At 37.3% G+C, this 14,024-nt stretch overlaps 1 pseudogene across 1 annotated transcript; it reads left to right on the top strand.

Moving 5' to 3' along the window:
* Positions 1-13,259: 13,259 nt before the first annotated feature.
* LOC307099466 (large ribosomal subunit protein uL23-like) lies at positions 13,260-13,729 on the top strand (annotated as a pseudogene). Its single transcript has one exon. The product of its transcript is annotated as a large ribosomal subunit protein uL23-like (transcript).
* The last annotated feature ends 295 nt before the right edge of the window (positions 13,730-14,024 follow it).

The following is a 14,024-nucleotide window of genomic DNA, read 5'->3' as shown; positions in this document are numbered from 1 at the left end:
GCTTGGTCTATTTGCATATTAGCCTTTTATTATATAGGAGATATATATATATATATATATATATATATATATATATATATATATATATACACACACACACACACACACATATATATATATATATATATATATATATATATATATAACTATATATACATGCACATATATAAAACTATAAATACATAGTTTTTTTACCACTACCAATTATACACAGTAGATTCCACTTCAGGTTTTACTTAATTGCTGGTTTCTCAACCTAAAGAAAAATTCCTTATCTTTCATTGTTCCTGCACACCATTTTTAGAGCTTAATTTTTCAGTCACTTAAAACTTGGTATTTGCTTAGCATAATGTTCTCTAGGTCCATCCATGCTGTCACAAAGACTAAAATTTTCTTCCTTTTTACGGCTGATAAGCCAGTCAGAGAAAGACAATTACCATATGGTTTCACTCCTATGTGGAATTTAATGAACAAACTGAACTAACAAGCAAAATAGAGACAGACTCATAGAGAGCAGGAAGACATCTCTGTTGGGAGGGTTATTGGGGGGAAAGGAATTAAGCAACAAAGAAATAACTCATGGGCAGGGTCAACAAACAGTGTGGTGATTGGAGGGGAGGTAGAAGAGGATACGGGGGGATAAATGGTGATGGAAAAACATAAAACACAGGGGGAAACTTGGTATTGACTCATTAAATAAACAACTGAGGGGTGTGAGTTACATCTGTCAACTCATCAAGAGCAAAGAAAAACAGTCCAGGAGAGTGAAATTCTGGATGTTGATGTTAATCGAGGGCATTAAAAAGAATCAAATCCCATATTTAATTCTAACCTCTTGGCTTTATTCTCTGTGTTCTGCTAGTCTTTGTTCCTGTGGCAATATCTTCACTATTACCTCCAAACTTCTAGTAAAACTTTCCAAAACATACAACTGACTCACAATGGTTATTGATTTCTAAAATTAAATACAAAAATTCTGTCTAGTCTTGTGTTGGTACAGGACAGAGAGAAGAGATTAATCACAAATGCAGAAAACCAGTGATAAAAAAAAAAAAAACACACAAAAAAAAAACAAGGAGCAGAGGAAATTAGAGCAAGAGAGAATTAGTAGAACTATAAACCCTGGGAGGTGTTCAAATGTAGGATGAGAGGAAATGACTCTACAAAGTTAGAAGTTTGGGGGCCATACAGACAGATGAATGCTGGTGACATTAATATTAGCATATATTATACTTACAAATTATCTATATATATAAAAGCCTAAGCTACCCGCCAACCAGCCAACCAGCCAACTGGCCAGTAGCTATGATGTGCACTGACCACCAGGGGGCTGACGCTCAATGCAGGAGCTGCCAAGCGACAGCAACTTTGCAGAGTGCCCTCTCGAATTACGGGACCCCTCAGGGGATGTTGGACTTCCTGTTTCAGCCCGATCCCCACAGGTCAGGCCAAGGGACCCCACTGATGTACGAATCCGTGCACCGGGCCTCTAGTAGTAAAATAATATTACACTTACGTATATGATTGTTCCATTGCTGTTTTTTGGCTCCTGTTGACATAAGAAACATCCCAACCTGTAGAGAATTTTTATTTTTATTTGAGCCAAATTGACAATATTTACCAAGAAGTAAAATCTCAATGGATTCAGAAAATGGCTGTTTTTCACATTATTTAAAGATTACAATGAAAGGAGGAGGTGTAAAGGCAAGCATGTTAAAATCACAGCCTGCGGGCCGCATGTGGCCCACAACGAATATCTGTGTGGCCCAGCCAATATAGCAATATGTAAGAAACATTTTAATAAAAAATTCATAACTTAATTTTTATAATATCCTGTTATATATATTCCTATATAATAAAAGGGTAATATGCAAATCAACCGAACTATAAAACGACCAGTCACTATGACATGCACTGACCACCAGGGGGCAGACACTCAACACCAGAGCTGCCCCCAGCCAGCAGGCCCCAATTGCCCCATGAGGAATGGGGAACCGGGGGTGGGGGCAGAGGATGCAAGTGGCACCAGGCCAAGGCCCCTGCCCCTCCAGTCGCCCCACTGAAGGCGACCCGTGGTGGGGTGCGGGGCCGGTGAGCATGTAGGAACGGCCAACCTTTCGGTCCCTTGCCCCAGCCAGCAGGCTCTGATCGCCCAATGGCAAATGGGGAACCAGGGTTTGGGGGAAGCAAGGGGTGGGGCCAACTACCGGCAGCTGGGGAAGATGGCCTGATCGCAGGCCAGGCCTAGGGACCGTACCCGTGCACAAATTCTGTGTGCCAAGCCTCTAGTTATTAATAACGAACTACAATTTTGCTAATGACTGATTACTATAATCACGTTGCATTTATTTCCCTTAGACGTCTTAAGTGCAGGCACACCATTTCTCGCACTAATACTAGCAGCAGATATTTTAGCAGCAGATTGCCACATCATTAGTCATTAGTCTTGGACTGACTTGTCTGGTGTGCGCAACAGGAAATATTTCACTTTTGGAGAACAAGGAAATAGGTTTATTTGCATTACACTTATTAATTTGTGCAGTTATTAAGTGTCTGGTAAGTTAATGTTCAAGAAAAAAATACTAATTTTTATTAAAATGTTCTATTATTTTATGTTAACGATTACTCATTTATTTCAGCCCTTTGTATTCAGCATGTCTCTATCGAAATAAACGTATGTTTCTATGAAAACTGAAGCTTTTGTTTTTTGGGGGCCCACATAAACTTAAACCTTGTTGATTATAATGGCCTGTGTTAGCCTTTGAGTTTGACATGCTTGCATAAAGGAGTTACATGAAATTCACAGATGATAGATTAGGGAGGCAGCAGAAAGCAAAGCGGAGAAATCTCTGGGGTTGGGTAAAAAGTAAAACGAATACACACATATTTATTTTACATTGGTGAGTATAACTAGTTAACAATTACAATTAACATGGTAACAATAACATTGAGGGTCTCTGCACTGGTGCAGTGATTGTGTTTTGAGGGTTTTGGAAAAAAGGAAACTACTCTGACCTTCCAAGAGTATGTTATTGTAGATGCAAAAAGTCAACAGACAGGCTCAGTTAAGTAATTACCTTTGTAAGGAAGATACTGGCCTAGGACAGGACTACCTGCCATGACCCGCGTTTAGTTAGGAAGTTTAATTTCAGACCATCCTATATGGTTACTATAGGACTCAATCTGTAAGGCCCACCATGCAGGCCTCCCCTGAGCTTGTCAGGGTTTGTATGTGGCCCCTTTTTCACCTACACTTTATTCTCTAATCTTACATTATTAAATTCTTTAAAAAACTGTAGTAAGCATAATTACTTATATTTTAGTGTTTTCTACTTTCTTCAGGTAAACTCTAATTTGCATTATTAGTCCTATCTAAAAAAGTCATTTGGTATTTTTGGAATAACCCTAAAGCTTTACTAAACTGAGCATACTTATACATATAAAATAAATGGAGTAAGCTGGAATTAGTTTGATGTTTTCCTTATAGTGTCATAAAATACCTTTTTGTCATTATGTACTGCAAATAATTTGCTGGCAGTTGTGGCATAATAGCAGTAAGGCAGGAGAGTAAGAAGCTAGGAAAATTTCTTGGCAAGTGTAATGGAGAAATTGAGACAGATGGCTGATTCAAACTGGCCCTCCTTCTTCCTTGTCCCTTGTAATGACTATTCCCTTAAGAATTAAGCCCTGCCGAAACCGGTTTGGCTCAGTGGATAGAGCATTGGCCTGCGGACTGAAAGGCCCCAGGTTCGATTCCGGTCAAGGGCATGTACCTTGGTTGCGGGCACATCCCCTGTGGGAGATGTACAGAAGGCGGCTGATAGATGTTTCTCTCTCATCGATGTTTCTAACTCTCTATCCCTCTCCCTTCCGCTCTGTAAAAAATCAATTAAAAAAAAAGAATTAAGCCCTAATGACAATGAGTTTCTAATCAGCATCAAATAAACTTAGGAATACAGCCTCAGGTCTGTTGACCACAGAGATGGTTTTGGTCAAACCATAACATCTAGGCCTCAGTTGTGTTTCATCTCCAGGCCAGCAGCAGAACCAGACAATGATACCATGACTGACATCAGGACCAGATGCAATGATCAATGACCCCCTATACCAATCTGTACAGACCACGACCCTGACCCTATATGCTCATTTTGATGAATCAGTATATTAAAGGACACACCTGGAAAGCTGATGTACATTCTATTGAGATCCTCCCCTGAGAGCTCCGCTAGAAAACAGAGAAAAACCCCTAAGGCAAATGACTCAGCGTGAGGTGTCTCTCCAGAACATGCCTGCACCTTCTTTCCTCATGCATATGTTTTCACTTTCTTTATTCTAAGCCCTGTTAATGTAAAAACATTCAAACCTGTAAAGAATTTTTGTGAGTTTATTTGAGCCAAACTATTGAAAATGGCTGGAAAGTAGAACCTCAATGGATTGGGATAATGCTCCAGAGAATGGCAGTTTTTCATCTATTTTTATACATTACAATCAAAGGAGGGGACGTAGATGGGTTACATGAAATCCATTTGTGATACATTATAGAGACAGGAGAAAGCAAAGTGGGGAAACCTCAGGGATTGGATAAAGAGTAATATAGACACATAACAGCCAACAATTAACATAATAACAATAACTATGAAGGAATTTGTGGTATTTGTCCTGGAGCCCAGGCACATTAGGTTGTGCCACAAGGGGTCTGGAAAAAGGGAAGATACAAGTTACCCAGACATTTCAAGGATATGTTATCATAGATGCAAAAAGACAGATAGGCTCAGTTAAGGTAAAGGTTGACCTTGTCAGTGAAGATATTGGCTTAGGAGGTGACTACCCACCATAACTGCTTTTAGTTAAAGTTTAATTTCACACCATCCTTTGTTGTTATTTTAGGTCTTTGAGTTTGAAAGACTGCCATGCAGGCCTCCCCTGAGCTTGTCAGGTTAGCATGTGGCCCCTTTCATCCACAGCCCTAAGGGTCCCAATGAGACTTGCAACCGGGGGAGCAGTGGGCAGCGGCAGCTAAACCTGGGATAATAGCATGAACCTTTCTCTAACGGACCTTCTTTTACCTATATCCACACCGCCCAGCTGGCTCACTTCTGCCTCTGTGACTTCTTTCTAAAAGGCCAAGGCAGCTCTCTGAAAAGCCCACTCCATTCTTCTCTTTGAGTACACTTTTTCTTTACATGCTAAATAAACTTCATCTTGTGCTAGAGTCTTGACTCTGAATTCTTTCTTTGCTAGACTCAAGGACCAAAAGCCAACATGGCCAGTAACAGCAGCAGTTACTGTAAGAATATGCACGTGGTTCAGAAATCATAATCATTGATATCTAATTGTGCTCTTCCATTTATACAGTACTCATCTACCTGTCAGTGGCAGAGCTTTGTGGATAAACTATAATTCCAACAAGATAGTTTTTACTAGTATAGTCAGTAAAATCTAGTAATCTCCACACTTTCAATGGAGATGTACAGAGAAACAGATTTGCTTGGTGATTGTTCGCAGATGTGATCGCCGGCATGAAACTGCAGATTCTCTTTTTCTTAAAAGAAAAATAAACCTGAATATTATCTATATTGAAAGGATGTGACTTTATATTACTTCCATTATAGAACAGAGGGCATTTCAAGCAATGCAAAAGCTAAAATAAAAGATTCCAACATATCACTTTCATGCAGGCTCTCTGTTCTATAAAATCCTGGTTTATTCTGATTCTGAAGAGAGTCTTGTCAGGTGGAATAATGTTAAAATGTGTGCCATTTTGGTTTAGATGTTCCCATTTGGATTCACAGCATGCTATAGCTAAGTATTTGATTGCCAATGCAATGTAGGAAATTGGTTTGAAAAAGTCATACCAGATTTTCAAGCTAAGACCAAATGAGGACATTAGCATTTGGATTATTTCAAAAGGACTGAATATATCACCTTTTCATTTCTCCCTCCTTGGGGTTTCTTTAGTCATTTTCTCTCACCCTCCCCCGATCCTATTTCTCCACTTCACACACACACACACACACACACACACACACACACACACACACACACACTGTGAGAAGTAGCAATAGAGAATTGAGATGAAGAGAATAGACAAGTGAGATGTATTTGAGGCAGTCAAATATCCGTTCTAGCCTGCGGAAATCACCTCTTAACACCACTTTCCTTAAGTCTAGAACAGAACAACAAAGCATCTTATCAACTTTGTTTTTATTTTTGTTTTTATATTTGTAATCAATGCTTTGAATGAGTAATCTGTTACAGGTACTGGAAAGATCTAGGAAAGTATATAGGATGAAGGTCACGGTTGTGTGTACCAATACAAACGCTTTGGACTATACTCCAAAGCAATCAGAAACAAATGATCCATCCCCTCATCCACAGAATTCTCCACAGTGAAGAATAAATGAAGCATTAATATAAACAGATAACTATAAGTTTAAACAAATACTCTAGAAGGAAAATAAGGAAGACAAGTAAGGGGAATCTCTATTTTTGCTCTTCCTACTAGAGAGTCTAGCACAGTGATTTTCAACCGGTGTACCTTGCAAATTTTTTAAATATTCAATATCTGACTATTTAGTCAGGGGCACTGACCTTAGATTGTAAAAAAAAATGACAACAGCCAACACAACAATAGCCATCCAGTGTGAATGAATCAAATTTTCCCCTATTTTTTTTGTCAGATCAGCAAAACATATTTTTTTTTGGTGTGCCACAAAATTTTAATAGTTTATGTGTGCCATGAGATGAAAAAGGTTGGAAATCGCTGGTCTAGAAAAAGAGACATTACTTTTTCCATGTCTGTGGCTTGGTGGAACACAGCTCAGGAGCACCTTCTAATGCCTGCTCTGCTCACATTTGATCTTGGAGACGACAGGAAAAAAGCTCTTCTCATTGAATTCTTTCGATTAGTTAAGGGCCTACTTCTGTCTGTGAAAGAAAATGTTGCCTCTGAAACTCTATAGTGCATTGCCTGGGTTTCAAAATCAACTGTGACTTCCCCAGCTAGTGTGCCTCACAATATGCTGGGGCAATGTAACCCAATAATAATGTAAATACAACAGTAATACAAGTAGTTAACGTTAGTCAGCAAACGGGAAGACTTTATTCAAGCATCTGTGATTAGTTATATAAGCAACCTGACACCTACTTCTTCACTCTGACTTTTCTAAAAGATACTACATTTTATTAAGACATTGAATGATACTAAAAGATATCAGCACTTTAAAGAGAATATAATTTAGGAGAGATTTTGTAATGGTTTTTATTTTATTTTGGCCCATCTCCATCTTTAAGAAATAATATGCAGATCTGCCTAATTTTAAGACAACTCTCTGTGGGGTTATTGAAAATATACATGGGGATGCTGCGGCTGATGAGTCCCTTTAAGAAGAAAATGGGCACAGACATATATGGAGAAGGCCATGCAATGACAGATGCAGAGATTGGAGCATTACCATGGCTTATGAAAACCTATATGATTTCATTACATGTCTTAAACAGGTCTATATGATTTAGCCCTTAGATACTTTTTCATTCTTATTTCTTAACATTCTTATTATGGTCATTCCATTAGGTATGCTAATTTTGCTATCTTTGAAACATATAAAGCATGGTCCACTTCAGTGCCATTTCAGATATTCTTTGTTCTAATCATATCTCTGAGAATATCAGCTCTGTAGGGAAGCCTGACCATTCTCATTAACATAACACCTTTAAAGTCTCATTAACCCCTTAATTATTTGTTTATTTTCTGTTTTCTCCACTATTCTACATAAGTACAGGAGTTTTGTTTTTAGTTTAATGTCGTCCCTGGAACTTAGAGTGGTGTCTGTTACTTAGTTGCTTCTCACTAATTATTTGAGGAAGAAAAAACATCTTCCTCAAATAGATAAGTTGAGTATGGATTTGTCATGTGAAATATGTCAAATTGACCTATAAGAAGTCAGTCTGCAATACCAAGTTTGCAATTTAGAGCATTATAAAAGATGCGAAACAAAATATTTTAATTCTCACAATTCAACTGGGGTAAGGGGCAGGCAACCTGATTCTGTCAGACAAATTTTGGGGAATGTTGTTATTAATGAATTTTTTTCTTAACTGATTAAAATTTAAACAAACAAACATGAAGAATACATTATTTATTGTTCCTTTACCCTGCCGTTTTTCTTTTTGTTTGTTTTTTTCTGATTTGAATATTGCTGCAGCAGCTTTTATCTTGGGAGCATCAGGGAAATGTCAAGAGAACTGCAGTCCTGACACTGTTTTAAACTGCTGGACCAACTCCCAACCTTTCTACCAATAGATTTCTTATAATATGAGAAAAATAACCCCAGACTGGTTTAAGCTACAGTAATTCAGTTTTTGGATATTTACCTTTAAAGCCAATCCTAATGGACAAAGCAAGATTGATTCTTTGCTCGGTTCCTTCAAGCTCTATTTGAGCTACTAAACATGTCTGTAGAAAAATTAATTTCTGTACGCACTTTTCTTAACCTTTATTTTCTTGTCTCCTATTTAATTCATAAATTTTCTCCCATCTTTCCACATCTAATGGTCAATTTTTAGTATTTCTCTTAATTGGCATCTCAGGAGCATTTACCAATGTTATCTCCTTCGTGCTGAAATACATATTGATTTGGCTTTTCCATATTTTAACTTCTAACTAACTGGCTCTTCTTTCCTAATGCCCTCTGCTGAATTCACTTACCAGCTTCTAATGTTTGAGTGCCCCAAGACTCTGCATTCTGATTTCTTCTCTTTGTTATTTATGATCTCTCCCTTTGTTATTGGTAATCTCTTCCCCTCCCATGCCTTTAAATACTATAGGGCAGTGGTCGGCAAACTCATTAGTCAACAGAGCCAAATATCAACAGTACAACGATTGAAATTTGTTTTGAGAGCCAAATTTTTTAAACTTAAACTTCTTCTAACGCCACTTCTTCAAAATAGACTCACCCAGGCCGTGGTATTTTGTGGAAGAGCCACACTCAAGGGGCCAAAGAGCCGCATGTGGCTCGCGAGCCGCAGTTTGCCAACCACGGCTATAGGGTAACGATTGCAGGTTTATATCTTCATATCTTACCCTTGAACTCTAGTTGTCTATGTTCACATAGTGAATTGCCCACTGAGCTTCTTGTCCTGAATGTCTCAAGAGGTTTTACAAATTAGAGGAAATATTTTAATTTCGCCCTTCATGCATATCTTACTTTTTATGTCATAATATGATGCCATTATAATGTCTCTTTTTTCTAGACCAGCGATTTCCAACCTTTTTCATCTCATGGCACACACATAAACTATTAAAATTTTGTGGCACACCAAAAAAAAATATTTTTTGCTGGTCTGACAAAAAAATAGGGGAACATTTGATTCATTCACACTGGATGGCTATTGTTGTGTTGGCTATTGTCATTTTTTTTTTTTACAATCTAAGATCAGTGCCCCTGACTAAATAGTCAGATATTGAATGTTTAAAAAATTTGCAAGGTACACCGGTTGAAAATCACTGTGCTAGACTCTCTAGTAGGAAGAGCAAAAATAGAGATTCCCCTTACTTGTCTTCCTTATTTTCCTTCTAGAGTATTTGTTTAAACTTATAGTTATCTGTTTATATTAATGCCTCATTTATTCTTCACTGTGGAGAATAAGCCATTTCATTTGTGGCAATTCCCTAGATAAGTGGAATGTATTTCTGAAAGCAGAAAATATAAACACTACAAATATATTTTGCTAGACATGTTTCTAAAACATATTATACATTTGTCTGCCTTTGAAATTTAAGGAGGTCTCAGAGAAATTTTGGAGCAGTAACAGGTTATCTTGAAAACTCTTCTGCTTCTTGCTTATGTTATTACCACACAAAACAAGGGTAGGGAATAGCTGTGACTTGTCTCTGACAGTCTACTGTGCCAATCACAACCCATTGTGGGATGAGAGCTCTTTCTGGTTGTGCAGTCTGGTTATGCCTGTTGGCACTGGGAGTGGGGAGATGAACCCCTGGCACGAGCAGAGAAGCCACAGATGCTTCTACACGAACAAAGACGAAAATAGAGAACCAACATGTAAATTTGATGAAACTGCATGTAAATTTAATGAAACAGGAGCAGAAGCAGGGATTTTCAGGTTCAGAAGCTTAAGGGAGAATTCTGTGGATGAGTGATCATGAGCTGTTTCCTGCCTTTCAACAGGGAGCTGAGCTCCTTCCTGTGAAAGTATTTATACTCAAACCACTGAACCCATCCGTGGCATACAAACTAATACCAAGAACTGATGAGCAAGCCAGAAGCAGCTAATGTGACACTTAACGAAGCTCATCTTAGTGTCATGGCAAGGTAATGACAATATATCAACACATTGATGATGCAGCTCAGTCAAAACCACAGCGAAAAAGGAATGAATATACAGTTTACCTAATTTTATCATTTTAACCTAAGAAGCATCCAAATCCTTTTTCTTATTATCTGAAGACGAGGCACAAATCTGAATACTAGAAGACAGGTTGCAGTTCATTGGGGACTGTAAATCAGCTGTATTCATGCCTGTTCTCACATTCAGACATATTTAAATCTCCACGTGGAACATAAGCTACCATCTTCTGCCTCCTCAATCCTGGCACAGCATATTTTTCTGGAAAACCATTATAATTCAGAGATAAGATTATTTGCTGAGAAAAAAATGAGTGACTAGTGATGTCCAAAAAAATGTGAAAATAATAACTATGTATGGTGCCAAGTGGTTACTGGAAATATTGGGGGGATCACTTTATAAAGCATATGATCATCTAACCACTATGCGGTACACATGAAACTAAAACAAGATAGTACTGAATGTAAACTGTAAGTGAAAAATAAAATGTAAAACAATACAGAAGCATACTGTGTAGAAAAAAAATAGCTTTAATAAAAACAGTTATTCCCAGATGGCACCAAACCTGCAATGTCTGTAACCATAATTTGCAGCCTTCCAAATTTTTAAGAGGTTTCTCATACTGGAGTGTTGTTTGCCTCAGTGTGTTTTCTTAAATAGACAGGGGTTATATTTGAGGACAATCAAAACTATTAAAAGTGAATGAACTATGTTTTTTATTTTTTAGAGAGAGATTGAAACATCAATGATGAGAGAGAATCATTGCTCAGCTGCCTCCTGCCAGCCCCCTATTAGGGATTGAGCCCGCAACCCAGGCATGTGCCCTTGACTAGAATTGAACCTGGAACCCTTCAGTCCACAGGCTGATGCTCTATCCACTGAGACAAACCAGCTAGGGCGAAGAAACTATATTTTTTAAAATGATAACAAAAATTTATAAAACTATTATCAGAAAGGTTTCATGATATCAAAAAACATGAACTTATCATCTCACCTCTGACTTTTCATCCATGGATTCTAATTTTAGAAACAAATCCTGTTTCTAGGCTCTTCATCATTTTATAAATCTTGAATTTATTCCTGCCAAAAAATTTGGTTTCCTCAATTAACTTATATGTCTTAAGCATTTCATGTTGTTTTCTAAACCGTGGTGATCACATATGTCCACCCTTATATGGACAACAACATTTAGTTAGGGATCAATTTGGGCAGTTTGATCATTCTTCTCTGAAAATGGTACCTGTAAACCTATCTAACCCAAAGCTTCCCATTCAAACCTATATATGCAGAAGCTTTACCGTGTGAGGGAAAATTGATCTCTTAGGTATTATCATGTCATGATGAGTCAATTAAAGAAAATTAGTTTAGTGGGCAACTTCTAACCTGATCATGTTCCTTTCACCAGTAAATGGCATGCAAAGCAGTATTCCCCAAACTATCTCCCTTAGAAATATATTGCATTTTAAAACATTAAAGAACTAACTTCCTGTGTCAACCTTGTAAGTCAATGTTCACTGAAAATTTTATTGAACTGAAACTGAAATCCATGGGAATTTCAGAAAGTTTCAGGTGATCGACACAGGTAAGTCAATGCTAAAGATTGTCTTTTGATGCCTCTATTTCTCTACCAACAGCCTGGTGGGTGCATGCTCTCAAGCTTGCTTGGCTACCTGCTACAACAACTTTCAAATTGTTTTTCCCACTTGTAGCTCCCTCCTTCCTGAGATTCTCCTTACAGACTATCTTGTTCACTCCATTAAATTATTGCTTCATGGAAAACATGTTGAAAATATCACATAGCTGCTGGAAAACCAGCAGTGGCTCATTGTTGATTAGGAAAATTTGTTCTCTTCATCATGGAAGTCCATGCAACTTTCCACTATAGCAATTCTCTGATAAAAAATGTTCTCTCCCCTTTTCTCTGCCAAAGTATAAGTCCTAGTTTTTATTCACTGTGCTCTTAACAAAACCTTTTCCTCTCAAGACAAACCTGATGGCTGAATTCTCCTCATTTGCATTCCCTAACTACTTCTTTATGCTACATGAGTCTCACTAACCCACAATTTTAAAGTTTGGAAAAGTATTCTAAAAGGTTTATTTTCTCTTCCAAACTAAATTGGAAATTTCTTCAAATCTGAATCTCTTTAATTTTGTTTTAGATTTGCCATTTCCCAGTAATACAAGGATATGTTAGCACATATATTTTTCCCCATCCATTTACTTTCAAGCTATATGTGTCTTTATATAAAAGTGGGTTTCTAGTAGACAACATATAGTTATGTTTTGTTTTTTGATCCACTGTGACAATCTCTGTTTTTTAATTGGTGCATTTCGGCCACTGACATTCAAAGTGATTGTTGATATTCTTGGGTTAATATCTACCATATTAGTTACTGTTTTCTATTTATTGCCCTAGTCCAGTGGTTGGCAAACTCATTAGTCAAAAGAGCAGCAAACTGCGGCTCGCAAGCCACAGTTTGCCGACCACTGCTCTAGTCCCACTTTTGTCTTCCATTCTTTTTATGACTTCTATAGTTTTAATTGAGCACTTTATCTGATTCTGTTTACTCTTATTTCTTAACATGTGGATTTTATTTTAATTTTTTTTAAAAAATTAAATAGTGCCCTAGAGTTTGTAATTACATTTATAGCTAATCCAAGTCCACTTTCAAATAACACTATACCACTTCACAGGTAGTGTAATTTATAATAACAAAATAATCCTAATTCCTCTCTCTCATTCCTTGTATCATTGCTGTCATTTACTCATATTTTTATGATATGTATACATAAAAATATAGAAGCATACACAATCAAATACATTGTTGATATTATTTTGAACAACCTGTTATCTGTTAGATTAAGATTAAGAAAAAAATATTTTTTTCAGGAAGATGGTGCCAAAAGTGAAAAAGGAAGCCCCTGCCCCTCCCTCCCAAAGCCAAAGTCAAAATAAAGGCTTTGAAGGTAAAGAAAGTAATGTTGAAAGGTGTCCACAGTCACACACAAAAAGATCTGCACATCACCCACCTTCTAACTGCTGAAGACACTGGGACTCCAAAGGCAACTTAAATATCCTCAGAAGGGCACCCTCAGGAGAAACAAGCTTGACTACTATGCCATCATTGAGTTCTCTGTGACTACTGAGTCAGCCATGAAGAAGGTAGACAACAATATACCTGTGTTCATTATGGATATCAAAGACAATAAGCATCAACAGATAAAACAGGATGAGAAGAAGCTCTATGACATTGATGTGACCAAGGTCAACTCCCTGATCAGGCCTAATGGAAAGAAGGCATACATTAGACTGGCTCCTGACTATGATGTTTTGGATGTTGCCAACAAAATTGGGATCATCTGAACCGAGCGCAGCTGGCTAATTCTAAATATAAACATTGTACACTGTAATAAAATAAAATAAGAAATAAAAATTTTAAAATTTTATTTTCACTTAGTTCTTCAATGCTTTCCATTTTTTGTGAAGACCTGAGTTTCATATACATATTGTTTCACTTCCCTCTGAAGGACTTTTTTAAACCTTTTTTCCAAGGCAGTTCTAGTAGACACAAATTCCATATTTTTATTTTGTCTGAGAGTCTTTATTTCTCCTTTATTTTTGAAAGCTAGCTCCATTGGTTACAGAATTCTAGGTTGGT

Source organism: Cnephaeus nilssonii (genome assembly GCF_951640355.1).
Source record: "Cnephaeus nilssonii genome assembly, chromosome: 5".
NCBI lineage: Eukaryota > Metazoa > Chordata > Mammalia > Chiroptera > Vespertilionidae > Cnephaeus > Cnephaeus nilssonii.
The sequence above is the reverse complement of the archived record's forward strand: the minus strand, read 5'-3'. Positions and strand labels throughout refer to the sequence as shown.